Below are 12,937 nucleotides of genomic sequence, written 5' to 3'. Positions count from 1 at the left end.
TCAATCTTGATCCGGTCAAGCCTGTACCCCAGCTCCTCTAAGTATTCATTCACAACCAGGTCCCTTTCCTGAGTGAAAACCCAAAGCAAAAAACTCAGTTAGGGCTTCCCCTATCTGCTCAGACTCCACGCACAAGTTTCCTACGCTATTTCTGACTGGCCCTACCTTCTCCCTGATCATTCTCTTATTCCTCACATCGTGCCCCTTCCTGACTCTGTTCAGCCCATTTCTGAGCTCCTTTTTAGTAAGCCTGTAATCCCCTAAAGCTGTGCTAAATCTTTGCTTCCTCCACCTTATGTAAGCTGCCTTTTTCCTTTTGACGAGAAGCTTCACTGTTCTCGTCATTCACGGCTCCTTAATCTTACCCCTTCTTGCCTGTCTCGGAGGAACAAATTTGTGCATCACTCGCACAATTGCTCCTTAAAACAGTCTCCACATGTCTGTTGTGCCCGTTCTGTGGAACACTTGCTCCCAGTCTGTATTTCCCAACTCCTGTCTCATAGCGTCATAATTTCTTTTTCCCCAATTAAATGTCTTCCCATGGTAACTGCTCCTTTCCCTTCCCAAGGCTGTGGTAAATGTGAGGCAGTTGTGGTCACTATCACCAAACTGTTCTCCCACCGTGAGATCTGATACCTGTCCTGGCTCATTGCTGAGCACCAAATCCAAAATGGGCTCTCTCCTCATTGGTCTGTCTACATACTGAGTAAGGAAACCTTCCTGAACACACCTGACAAAAACGGCTCCATCCAAACCATCTGCACTTCGGAGGTTCCAGTTGATATTGGGAAAGTTGAAGTCATCCATAACAACAACCTTGCTACTTCTGCATTTTTCCAAAATCTGCCTGCCTATGAGTTATTCAATTTCTCTATTACTATTAGGGGGTCTATAGAAAACCCCCAATGAGGTGGCTGTTGCCTTGCTGTTCCTAAAGTCCACCCATATTGACTCAGTAAACAAACCCTCCTCAACTACCTTTGTATCTGTAGCTGTGATGCACTCTCTGATTAGCAATGCTACACCCCCTCCTCTTTTTCCACCCTTCCTGTTCTTTTTAAATGTTCTAAACCTTGGAACATCTAGAGTCATAGAGTCATAGAGATGTACAGCACGGAAACAGACCCTTTAGTCCAACCTGTCCATGCCAACCAGATATCCCAACCCAATCTAGTCCCATCTGCCAGCACCCGGCCCATATCCCTCCAAACCCTTCCTATTCATATACCCATCCAGATGCTTCTTAAATGTTGCAATTGTACTAGCCTCGAACACTTCCTCTGGCAGCTCATTCCATACACGTACTACACTCTGAGTGAAAACGTTGCCCTGTAGGTCTCTTTTATATCTTTCCCCTCTCACCCTAAACCTATGTCCTCTAGTTCTGGACTCCCTGACCCCAGGGAAAAGACTTTGCCTATTTATCCTACCCATGCCCCTTACAACTTTGTAAACCTCTATAAGGTCACCCCTCAGCCTCCGACGCTCCAGGGAAAACAGTCACAGCCTGTTCAGCCTCTCCCTATAGCTCAAATCCTTCAGGCCTGGCAACATCCTTGTAAATCTTTTCTGAACCTTTTCAAGTTTCACAACATCTTTCCGATAGGAAGGAGACCAGAACTGCACACAATATTCCAAGAGTGGCCTAACCAATGTCCTGTATAGCTGCAACATGACCTCCCAACTCCTGTACTCAATACTCTGACCAATAAAGGAAAGCATACCAAACGCGTTCTTCACTATCCTATCTACCTGCGACTCCACTTTCAAGGTGCTATGAACCTGCACTCCAAGGTCTGTTTGTTCAGCAACACTCCCTAGGACCTTACCATTATGTGTATAAGTCCTGCTAAGATTTGCAGTTGCAGGGGAAGGTGCCGGGAGTGGAGGTTGGGTTGGTGGGGGGTGTGGACCTTACGAGGGAGTCGCGGAGGGAGTGGTCTTTTCGGAAAGCTGATAGGGGAGGGGAGGGAAATATATCCCTGGTGGTGGGGTCCGTTTGGAGGTGGCGGAAATGACGAAGGATGATACGATGTATCTGGAGGTTGGTGGGGTGGTAGGTGAGGACCAGTGGGGTTCTGTCCTGGTGGCGATTGGAGGGGTGGGGTTCCAGGGCGGAGGAGCGGGAAGTGGAGGAGATACGGTGGAGAGCATCGTCAACCACGTCTGAGGGGAAATTGCGGTCTTTGAAGAAGGAGGCCATCTGGGTTGTTCGGTATTGGAATTGGTCCTCCTGGGAGCAGATGCGGTGGACGCGAAGGAATTGGGAATATGGGATGGCGTTTTTACAGAGGGCAGGGTGGGAGGAGGTGTAATCTAGGTAGCTGTGGGAGTCGGTCGGTTTATACTAAATGTCCGTGTTGAGTCGGTCGCCCGAGATAGAAATGGAGAGGTCTAGGAAGGGGAGGGAGGAGTCTGAGATGGTCCAGGTAAATTTGAGGTCAGGGTGGAAGGCGTTTGTAAAGTGGATGAACTGTTCAACCTTCTCGTGGAAGCATGAGGTAGCACCGATACAGTCATCGATGTAGCGGAGGGATAGTCAACTTGGCTTTATGCGTGGGAAATCATATCTCACAAACTTGATAGAGTTGTTTGAAGTAACAAAGAGCATTGATGAGAGCAGAGCGGTGGGCGTGATTTATATGGATTTCAGTAAGACGTTCAATAAGGTTTCCCATGGGAGACTGGTTGGCAAGTTATTTTTCAGATTGGAGGCCTATGACCAGTGGAGTGCCACAAGATTGGTGCTGGGTCCACTAATATTCATCATTTATATAAATTATTTGGATGTGAGCATAAGAGGTATAGTTAGTAAATTTGCAGATGACACCAAAATTGGAGGTGTAGTGGACAGCGAAGAAGGTTACCTCAGATTACAACGGGATCTTGATCAGATGGGCCAATGGGCTGAGGATTGGCAGATGGAGTTTAATTTAGACAAATGCGAGTGTTGCATTTGGGAAAGCAAATCTTAGTAGGACTTATACTGTTAATTGTAAGGTCCTATGGAGTGTTGCAGAACGAAGAGACCTTGGAGTGCAGGTTCATTATTCCTTGAAAGTAAAGTTGCAGGTAGATAGGATAGTGAAGAAGGTGTTTGGTATGGTTTCCTTTATTGGTCAGAGTATTGAGTACAGGAGTTCGGAAGTCATGTAACAGCTGTACAGGACATAGATTAGGCCACTTTTGGAATATAGCGTGCAGTTCTGGTCTGCTTCCGATCGGAAGGGTGTTGTGAAACTTGAAAGAGTTCAGAAAAGATTCACAAGGATGTTGCCAGGGTTGGAGAATTTGAGCTACAGGGAGAGGTTGAATAGGCTGGGGTTGTTTTCTCTGGAGCATCAGAGGCTGAGGGGTGACCTTATAGAGGTTTATAAAATCATGAGGGGCATGGATAGGATAAATAAACAAGGTCTTTTTCCTGGAATAGGGGAGGTCCAGAACTAGAGGGCATAGGTTTAGGGTGAGAGGGGATAGACATAAAAGGGACCTAAGGGGCAACCTTTTCACGCAGAGGGTGTTTGTATGGAATGAGCTGCCAGAGGAAGTGGTGGAGGCTGATACAGTTGCAACATTTAAAAGGCATGGGATGGGTGTATGAATAGGAAGGGTTTGGAGGGATATGTGCTGGGTACAGGCAGGTGGGACTAGATCAGGTTGGGATATCTGGCTGGCATGGATGAGTTGGGCTGAAGGGTCTGTTTCCACGCTGTATATCTCTATGACTCTATGACCCTGTCAAGCCCCTGTATGTTTCAATGACATCACCACTCATTCTTCTAAACTCCAGTTAGTAAAGACCCGACCTGGTAGCGTCCCAACCTCCCATACCAGGGATCATCCTAGTGAACCTTCTCTGAATTTCCTCCAATGAAATAGTATTTTTCCCTCAATAAGGGGACCACAAGTGCTCACAGTATTCCAATTGTGTTCTCACCAGCACCTTGTAGAGCTGCAGGAAGAGTTTCTGTAACTTATACCGCACCGACTTGACATAAAGGCCAACATTCCATTTGCTTCAGTAAGGTGTTTGATAAGGTTCCCCATGGTAGGCTGGTGAAGAAGGCGAAGGCGCATGGGGTCCAGGGTGTTCTAGCTAGATGGAGAACTGGCTGGGCAACAGGGAACAGAGTAGTTGTGGAAGGGAGCTTCTCAAAATGGAGACCTGTGACCAGTGATGTTCCATAGGGATCTGTGCTGGGATCACTGTTGTTTATGATAGATAGAAATGATTTGGAAGAAGGTGTAGGTTGCATCAGGTCCACGCTCCCCTACAACCCACCCTCCCATCCTGGCACCTTCCCCTGCCACCACAGGAATTGCAAAACCTGCACCCACACCTTCTCCCTCACCTCCATCCAAGGCCCTAAAGGAGCCTTCCACATCCGTCAAAGTTTAACTGCAAATCCACTAATATCATTTATTGTATTCATTGCTCCCGATGTGGTCTCCTCTACATTGGGGAGACTGGACGCCTCCTAGCAGAGCGCTTTAGGGAACATCTCCAGGACACCCGCACCAATCAACCATACCGCCCTGTGGCCCAACATTTCAACTCCCCCTCCCACTCTGCCAAGAACACGAGGTCCTGGGCCTCCTTCACCGCTGCTCTCTCACCACTAGACGCCTGGAGGAAGAACAACTCATCTTCCTCCTCGGAACACTTCAACCCCAGGGCATAAATGTGGACTTCAACAGTTTCCTCATTTCCCCTTCCCCCACCTCACCCCAGTTTCAAACTTCCAGCTCAGCACTGTCCCCATGACTTGTCCTACCTGCCTATCTTCTTTTCCACCTATCCACTCCACCCTCCCCCGCCCCCGACCTATCACCATCCCCTCCCCCAATCACCTATTGTACTCTATGCTACTTTCTCCCACCCCCACCCTCCTCTCACTTATCTCTCCACCATTCAGGCTCTCTGTCTGTATTCCTGATGAAGGGCTTTTGCCCGAAACGTCGATTTTACTGCTCCTCGGATGCTGCTGAACTGCTGTGTTTTTCCAGCACCACTCATCCAGAATCTGGTTTCCAGCATCTGCAGTCATTGTTTTTACCTTGCATCATTAGCAAGTTTGCAGATGACACTAGGATTGGTGGAGGAGCAGATAGTAAAGGGGACTGTCAGAGAATACAGCAGAATATAGATAGATTGGAGAGTTGGGCAGCGAAATGGCAGATGGAGTTCAATCCGGACAAATACGAGGTGATGCGTTTTGGAAGGTGCAATTCCAGAGCAAACTATACAGTAAATGGAAAAGCCCTGGGGAAAATTGATGCACAGAGAGATCTGGGTGTTCAGGTCCATTGTTCCCTGAAGATGGCAATGCAGGTCAGTAGAGTAGTCAAGAAGGCATACAGCGTGATTTCCTTCATCGGACGGGGTACTGAGTACAAGAGTTGAAGTACACGGTATTGAGGTACAGTTAGTAAGTTTGCAGATGAAACCAAAATTGGAGGTGTAGTGGACAGTGAAGAGGGTTACCTCAGATTACAACAGGATCTTGACCAAATAGGCCAATGGGCTGAGAAGTGGCAGATGGAGTTCACTTCAGATAAATGCGAGGTGCTGCATTTTGGGAAAGCAAATCTTAGCCAGACTTATACACATAATGGTAAGGTCCTCAGAAGTGTTGCTGAACAAAGAGATCTTGGAGTGCAAATTCATAGCTCCTTGAAAGTAGAGTCGCAGATAGATAGGATATTGAAGGCAGCGTTTGGTATGCTTTCCTTTATTGGTCAGAGTAGAGTACAGGAGTTGGGAGGTCATGTTGCGGCTGTACAAGACATTGGTTAGGCCACTGTTGGAATATTGCGTGCAATTCTGGTCTCCTTCCTATCGGAAAGATGGTGTGAAATTTGAAAGGGTTCAGAAAAGATTTACAAGGATGTTGCCAGGGTTGGAGGATTTGAACTAGAAGGAGAGGCTGAACAGGCTGGGGCTGTTTTCCCTGGAGTGTTGGAGGCTGAGGGGTGACCTTATAGAGGTTTACAAAATTATGAGGGGTATGGATAGGGTAAATAGGCAAAGTCTTTTTCCTGGGGTCAGGGAGCCCAGAACTAGAGGGCATAGGTTTAGGGTAAGAGGGGAAAGATATAAAAGAGACCTAAGGGGCACCATTTTCACACAGAGGGTGGTACGTGTATGGAATGAGCTGCCAGAGGAAGTGTTGGAGGCTGGTACAAATTAAGAGGTATTTGGATGGGTATATGAATAGGAAGGATTTGGAGGGATATGGGCCGGGTGCTGGCAGATGGGACTAGATTGGATTGGGATATCTGGTCGGCATGGACGGGTTGGACCCAAGGGTCTGTTTCTGTGCTGTTCATCTCTATGACTCTATGATTCTAAGTGTTGGCAGGTCATGTTGCAGTTGTATAGGACTTTGGTTCAGCCACATTTGGAATACTGCGTACAGTTCTGATCGCCACATTACCAAAGGATGTGAATGCTTTGGAGGGGGTGCAGAGGACGTGCACCAGGATGTTGCCTGATATGGAGGGTGCTAGCTATGAGAAGAGGTTGTGTCGATTAGGATTATTTTCATTGGAAAGGAGGAGGTTGAGGGGGGACTTGATTGAGGCCTACAAAATCATGGGAGGTTTAGACAGGGTGGATCGCAAGTAACAGTTTCCCAGAGTGGGGGACTCAATTACTAGGGGGTGACGTGTTCAAAGTGAGGGGGGGAAAGTTTAGGCGAGATACGCTTGGAGATATATAGAAGGTGGTGGGTGCATGGAATGTGTTACCAGCAGAGGTGGTGGTGGGGGAGGGGGGTTACAATAGCATCATTTAAGATGTATCTAGACAGATACATGAATGGGCAGGGAGCAAAGGGATACAGATCCTTCGAAAGTAGGTGGCAGATTTAGATAAAGGATCTGGATTGGCACAGGCTTGGAGGGCCGAAGGGCCTGTTCCTGTGCCGTAATGTTCTTTGTTCATTACCTTTCCTATTATCTGCTGAACTTGGATACTCGCCTTTTGTGATGCATAGATCAGGATTCCCGAATGTATCTGTTCTGCAGCTTTCTGCAGTTTGTATCCATTTAAATGACATTCAGTTCCTCTGTTCTTCCTTCCAAGTGCATAACCACACATCGCCCCACATTATACCTTGGCAAATGGAATTTTGCTCACTTGTCCGACTTGCCAACAGATTCCTCCTGTGTCATCTGTGAACTTGGCTACGGTACATTCACTTTCCTCATGCCAGTCAATAAGATAATGTCCCGGATAATTGTGGTCCCAGCACTGATCCTTGGGACACTCTACTAGATTCTGATTATCATCTGGAAAATGCCCCCATTATTCCAACTCTGTTTTCTATTCATTAGCCGGTCATCTCCATGCTAATGTGCAATCCCCAGCGCTGAATATTCTTCTCTTGTTAAGGAGCCTAATGTATTACATGTATTACATTCCCTGTTTCTCCTTTATATATCCTGTTCCTCACCAGCTCAAAGAATTCTTGTAAATCTGTCGGGGTAGATTGATTGTAGAATTGAGGGGTTGGCTTATGAGGAGAGATTGAATAGACTGAGACTCTGCTCTTGGAATTAAGAAGAATGAGGAGGGATCTTATAGAAACACATAAAATTATGAAGGGAATAAATACGATAGGAGCAGGGAGGTTGTTTCCACTGGTGGGTGAAACTAGAACTAGGGGGCATAACCTGGAAATAAGGAGGAACAGATTTAGGACTGAACTGAGGAGGAACTTCTTCACCCAGAGGGTTGCTAATCTCTGGACTTGCCTGCCCAGTGATGCCGTTGAGACGACCTCACTGAATGTTTTTAAGGTGAAGATAGATATTTAAACAGTAAAGAAATTAAGGGTTATGGTGAGTGGCAGGTAAATGGAGCTGAGACCACAAAAAGATCAGCCATGATCTGATTGAATGGTGGAGGCGGCTTGAGGGGCCAAATGGCCTCTATGTTCTTCCATATAATTTCCCCTTCATGAAGCTGTGCTGACTGTGCTTGATCATAATTTGATCCTGCTCTTTGAGCCTGCTCTGCCAATCATCACAATCATGGCTGATCATCTAACTCACTAGCCTAATCCTGCTTTCTCCCCAAAACCTTGATCCTATTCGCCCCAAGTGCTATATTTAGCTGCTTCTTGAATACATTCAATGTTTTGGCATCAACTCCTTCCAGTGGTAATGAATTCCACAGGCTCACCACTCTTTGGGTGAAAAGATGTCTCCTCATGTCTGTCCTAAATGGTTCACCCCGAATCCTCAGACTGTGACCCTGAGTTCTGGACGCACCCACCATCGGGAACATCCTCCCTGCATTTACCCTGTCTCGCCCTGTTGGCATTTTATAAATCTCTGTGAGATCCCGCTCACTCATCTGAAAACATCCGAACCAAGTCGATCTCTCCTCGTATATCAGTCCCACCGTCCCCTGTCATCAGCCTGGTAAACCTTCACTGCTCTCCCTTGAGAGCAAGAGCATTCTTGGTGGATGTTCTTGTGTGGCCTCACCAAGGCCCCGTGTAATTGCAAGAACACATCCCCGCTCCTGTCCTTGAAACCTCTCACATGAAGACCAACATCCCATTTGCCTTCTTTACCACCTGCTGCACCTGCACGTTGACCTTCAGCGAGTGGTGCACAAGGTCACCCAGGTCCCACTGCACACTCCCCTCTCCCAGTGTACACCCATTCAGGTAGGAATCTGCCGCCTTGTTTTTACTTCCAAAGTGAACAACCTCACACTTATCCAAATTATACTGTCATTGATTTGCGCACTTACCCAACCTGTCCAGATCATGCTGAAGGATCTCAACATCCTCATCACAGTTCATCCCCCCACCCAACTTGGCATCATCTGCCATCTTTGAGATGTTACACTTTGTTCCCTCATCCAAATCATTAATATATATTGTGAATAGCTGGGGTCCCAGCCCTGATCCCTGTGGCACCCCACTAGTTACTGCCTCCCAATGTGAAAAGGACCCATTTATTTCTAATCTTTGTTTCCTCTTTGCCAACCAGTTTCTATCCATCTCAATACACTTCCCCCAATCCCACACACTTTAATCTTGTACAATAATTTCTCATGCAGGACTTTGTCAAACACTTTCTAAAAGTCCAGATATACCACTTCAACTCTGTCCCCCTTGTCAACGTTTTAAGTTACATCTTCATTGAATTCCAACAGATTTGTCAAGCGTAAATCTATGTGGACTCTGTCTGATTCTGCCACTGCTTTATAATTGCTTCTCTATTAAGTCCTTGGTAATGGATTTGAGATTTTCCCACAACCGATGTTAGACTTACCAGTTTATAATTTCTCTCTTGAGCTGTGTCTCTTGACTAAACTTAAAATATAAGCCATAAGTATTCATTGAACCTGCAGCAGTGTTTTGTAGAGGAATAAGACATTTCTATTTTCTGGGCCTGTAGATTGAAACAAGCAAAAACAGCCATTAGTAGAGTGATATGCTGTTCTTGTTGGATGTGGGAGTTCAGGGAGAGTTTAAGGGTTACTGAGGATTATATCTGCAATAAATGCTGTTGGTTGCGAATCCTATCAGATTGAATGGATCAGTTAGATGCAATGAGAAATTTACATCAGCAGGGGGATGTGTTGGATGGCAGTTAGAGGAAGGGGGAAGTCTCAGATATAGTCACATGGATGGGTTAACTCCAGGAAAGGTAAGAGAGGTAGGCAGGCTGTACAGGGGTCTTCTGTGGCTGTCCCCATTTCAAACAAGTATGCTGTTTTGGAAAATGTAAGGGGTGATGGATTCTTAGGGGAACATAGCATGAACAGCCAAGTTTCTGGTATTTAGACTGGCTCTGATGTAATGAGGTGTACGTTGGGTTCCAAGCGATTGATTGTGTTCGGGGACTTTCTAGTCTGAGGTACAGACAGACATTTATGTGGCCAGCAGTGAAAAATCAGAATGGTGTGTTGCTTTCCTGGTGCCAGGATCAAGGATATCTCAAAGAGGGTGCACAAGTAGGAGAGGGGCCAGCAGGAGGTCATTGTAGCTCAGGGATGGACAGGACTGGCAGCTTAATGTTTCAGGATACAAATGCTACAGGAAGGACAAAGGGAGGCAAGACAGGTGGGGGAGTGGCATTTTTGATAAGGGATAGCATTACAGCTGTACTGAGGGAGGATATTCCCGGAAATACATCCAGGGAAGTTATTTGGGTAGAACTGAGAAATAAGAAAGGGATGATCATCTTATTGAGATTGTACTATAGACCCTTCCTAATAGTCAAAGGGAAATTGAGAAACAAATTTGTAAGGAGATTTCAATTATCTGTAAGAGTAATAGGGTGATTTGATAGGGGATTTTAACTTTCAAAACATAGACTGGGACTGCCATAGTGTTAAGGGTTTAGATGGAGAGGAATTTGTTAAGTGTGTACATGAATATTTTCTGATTCAGTACGTGGATGTATCTATTGAAGAAAGTGCAAAATGTGTTATTGTTGTTTATTTGTCGAAGTAAGGTGGACTGTCAGGAGAAAGTGAGGATTGCAGATGCTGGAGATCAAAGTCGAGAGTGGGGTGCTGGAAAAGCACAGCCAGTCAGACAGCATCTGAGGGGCAGAAGCCCTTCATCAGGAATGAGGCTAGGAGCCTCAGGGCTGGAGGGATAAATGAGAGAAGGGTGGGGCTGGGGAGAAAGTAGCTGAGAGTGCAACAGGTGGATGGAGCTGGGGTAAAGGTGATAGGTCAGAGGGGAGAGTAAAGTAGATAGGTGGGAAGGAAGATTGACAGATGGGGCAGGTCACGAGGACAGTACTGAGCTGGAAATTTGGAACTGGGGTAAGGTGGGGGGAAGGGAAATGAGGAAACTGGTGAAGTCAACATTGATGCTCTGGGGTTGAAGGGTTCCAAGGTGGAAGGTGAGGCATTCTTCTTCCAGGCGTCGGATGGCGAGGGAGCAGCGATGGAGGAGGCCCAGGACCTGTATATCCTCGGTAGAGTGGGAGGGGGAGTTGAAATGTTCGGCCACTGGGCAGTGGTGTTGATTGGTGCGGGTGCCCCGGAGATGTTCTCTGAAGCACTCTGCAAGAAGGCTGTAGAGGAGACTGCATTGGGAGCAACGGATACAATAAATGACATTGGTGGGTATGCAGGAGAAACTTTGATGGATGTGGAAGACTCCTTTGGGGCCTTGGACGGAGGTGAGGGAGGTGGTGTGGGTACAGGTTTTGCAATTCCTGAGGTGACAGGGGAAGATGCCAGGAGGGGAGGGTGGGTTGTTAGGGGGCATGGACCTGACCAGGTAGTCACGGAGGGAACTGTCTTTGCGGAAAGTGGTTAGGGGTGGGGAGGGAAATATATCCCTGCTGGTGGGGTCCGCTTGTAGGTGGCAGAAATGTTGGCAGATGATGCAGAGGTTGGTGGGATGGAAGGTGAGGACCAAGGGGTTCTGTACTTGTTGTAGTTGGAGGTGTGGAGTTCAAGGGCAGAGGTGCGGGACATGGATGAGATGCATTGGAGGGCATCTTCAACTACGTGGGAAGGGAAATTGCGGTCTTTAAAGATGGAGGCCATCTGGTGTATTCTGTGGTGGAACTTGTCCTCCTGGGAGCAGATGTGGCGGAGTCAGAGGAATTGGGAATACAGGATAACATTTTTGCAGGAGGCAGGGTGTGGGGAGGTGTAATCCAGGTTGCTATGGGTGTCAGTGGATTTGTAAAAAAAAAGTCAGTGTTGAGTCGGTCATCGTTGATGGAGATGCAGAGGTCCAGGAAGGGGAGGGAGGTGTCAGAGATAGTCCAGGTGAATTTAAGGTCAGGGTGGAGTGTATTGGTCACGTTGATTAACTGTTCACCCGCTTCATGGGAGCACGAGGTGGCGCCAATGCAGCCATCAATGTAGCAGAGGAAGAGGTGGGGAGTGGTGCCGGTGTAACTACAGAAGATGGACTGTTTGACGCAACCAACAAAGAGGCAGGTATAGCTGGGGCCCATCCGGGTTCCCATGGCCACCCTCTGGATTTGGAGGAAATGGGAGGAGTTAAAGAAAAAGTTATTAAAGGTGAGGGCCAGTTTGGAGAAATGGAGGAGAGTATTGGTGGAGGGGCCTGGAAGGGTCTGTTGGAGATGAAGAAGCAGAGGGCCTGGAGGCCATCCTTGTGGGGTATGGACGTGTATGAGGAATGCACATCCATAGTGAAGATAAAGTGCTGGGGACCAGGGAACTGAAAGTTACTGAAGAGATGGAGGATGTGGTTGGTGTCACGGATGTAGGTGAGAAGTGCCTGAACTGCAGGGCAGAGGATAGAGTCGAAGTGGGATGAGATGATTTCCGAGGGGGAGAAGCATGCAGCGACAATGGGTCAGCTGGGGTAGTTGGGCTTGTAGATCTTGGGGTACCGGTAGAACTGGGCAGTGCGGTCGTGGTGAACTATGCGTTTGGAGGCAATGGAGGGAAAATCACCGGAGGTGATGAGTGCTCGGACAGTGTGAGTGATTTTGGTCTGATGGGTCACGGTGGGGTCGCAGTCAAGGGGGAGTTAGGACGTGGTGTCGAAGAGTTGCCGTTCAGCCTCTGCAACATAGAGGTCCGGTCTCCAGACTGCCACTGTCTCGCCGTTTTTCAGAGAGGGAGAGAGTTCAGAAGCAATTTACCAGGATGTTGCTGGGAAGTGAGGGCTTGCGTTACCAGGAGAGGCTGGATAGGCCGGAGCTGCTTTCCTGGGGCAAAGGTGACTTGAGAGGTGACTTTATACAGGTTTATAAAATAATGAGGGGTCATACATAAAGTGAATGGCAGATGTCTTTTCTGTCGAGTGGGGAATTTCAAGACTAGGCGGCATATTTTTAAGGTGAGGGAAGAAAGATATAAAAAAGATATTGGGGCAATTTATTTTAGACTCTGTGGTTCACATGTGGAATGAACTTCCAGAGGAAGTGGTGGATGCGGGTACAGTTACAACATGTAAAAGATACT

Source organism: Chiloscyllium plagiosum, unplaced genomic scaffold (genome assembly GCF_037043375.1).
Source record: "Chiloscyllium plagiosum isolate Xiang-an unplaced genomic scaffold, Cpla_swu_hap1 HiC_scaffold_5, whole genome shotgun sequence".
NCBI classification, from domain to species: Eukaryota; Metazoa; Chordata; class Chondrichthyes; order Orectolobiformes; family Hemiscylliidae; genus Chiloscyllium; species Chiloscyllium plagiosum.
This window is presented reverse-complemented; position numbering follows the sequence as displayed.